The sequence below is a fragment of the Rattus rattus genome, chromosome 3 (assembly GCF_011064425.1).
Source record: "Rattus rattus isolate New Zealand chromosome 3, Rrattus_CSIRO_v1, whole genome shotgun sequence".
NCBI lineage: Eukaryota > Metazoa > Chordata > Mammalia > Rodentia > Muridae > Rattus > Rattus rattus.
The window spans coordinates 190,551,202-190,552,876 of record NC_046156.1 but is presented as its reverse complement, the minus strand read 5'-3'; positions in this window follow the sequence as shown (position 1 = coordinate 190,552,876).

The window sequence follows — 1,675 nt, the reverse complement described above, 5'->3', positions numbered from 1 at the left end:
AGAAACCAGATCCAGTTGTAAATTATCAAGGGTTTGGAGAAAAATTTTCTACAACATTTTTAAAACAATAATAATTCAATTGCTCAATAAATATTTGCTGAATGAAGGAGCAGATTCCACAGATATTATGACGGTGCTGGAACCTGTATGGTCAGTTTGCACTTAATACAGTTGCCTTCAGTACTAAAGGGAAGGCAAACCTGTTCTTCCTTTTACTTTATTTTTGGAGTTTTTTTAAAGTTTTAATTTATTTTTTTAGAGGGTTTTCTTTCCTGCTCATTCTCTCTCCCCATTCTCATAGGGTCTTCCTGTGTAGCCTTGACTTCCTGTGTATCTTGGAACTTGTTATGTAGAATATACTGGCCTGGGACACACAGAGATCCACCTGCCTCTGTGTTGTATTTTGTTTGTTTGTTTGTTTTTGAGATATGCTCTCTGGAGCCCCAGGCTGGCCTTGAATTTGCTCTGTGTTGGAGGATGACTTTGGTTGGCTAATCCTCCTACCTCCACTTTCTGAGTATAGGGAGTACAGCCACGCCTCAGCATGCCCAATTTTGCAAATGTATTTTTGGAAGAGGCATGCACTACCACACCCAATCTCACAAATATATTTTTAGAAGGAATTTTTCTTTCTATCCAGAATCTATGTTGGAAAATGTGATGTAACTCACAGTTAAATTTATTTTCTCTGAAAAAATTAATCTACAAGGAAGAATTAGAATTGTCATTCCTTTTGGAGTCAGCCTTTGCATCAGTATCCTTGAAGCTCAGAAATAAAGGAGGCAGGAGATGGTTGAGTCGGTAACATGCTTGCCGCACAGGCTGAGCACTTGGGTTGCGATCCCTAATGTGTGCATTAAAAAACCAGAATAGACAGAAAAAAACAAATGAGCAAACACCTGTAATCCTAGAACTATGGAGCATGGAGACAGAAAAAAGAGAGGTCCTAGTTCCTAGTACATAGGCTTCAGGTTCACTGAGAGACCCTGTCTCCAAAGATGCTAGAGAAGTAGTTAGGGAAGACCTCTGTCATACATACACATGTGCACACAGAGAGACAGACAAATAGACAGAGACAGACAGAAAAATAAGCTTTTTTTTAATATACATATACTTACATATATTTATACATATCTATAGCTACACATACAAGTATACACATATACATACACATACATATACATACACATATTAAATTTTCTCATACCTAATTCATTGAGAATATATACATACATATGTATCTGTATACATATATACATATACCTACTTATATGTATGTTGCCTTTATTAGATAGCACACTGGAAATAGTAGGATAGAGACAAAGCTGTCTTTGGTTGCAGGTAGTCTGTCACTGTAGAAATATATGTATATATGTATATATGTATATATGTATATATGTATATATGTATATATGTATATATGTATATATGTATATATGTATATATGTATGCATATATATATATTGATGAGGTAAGTATTAGCAAATTCAATTCAATAACATATACAAATAATTGTATGCAACAAGAAGTGGGATTTGTTCTATGGAGGCAACGACTGTTTCAACACTGGATAGTCAATGTAAACAGTCCTGGTTAGTATTTTGTCAACTGGGCACAGCTAGAGTCATTTGAGAAAAAGGAAGGAACCTCAGTTGAATAGGTACCTACACCAGAT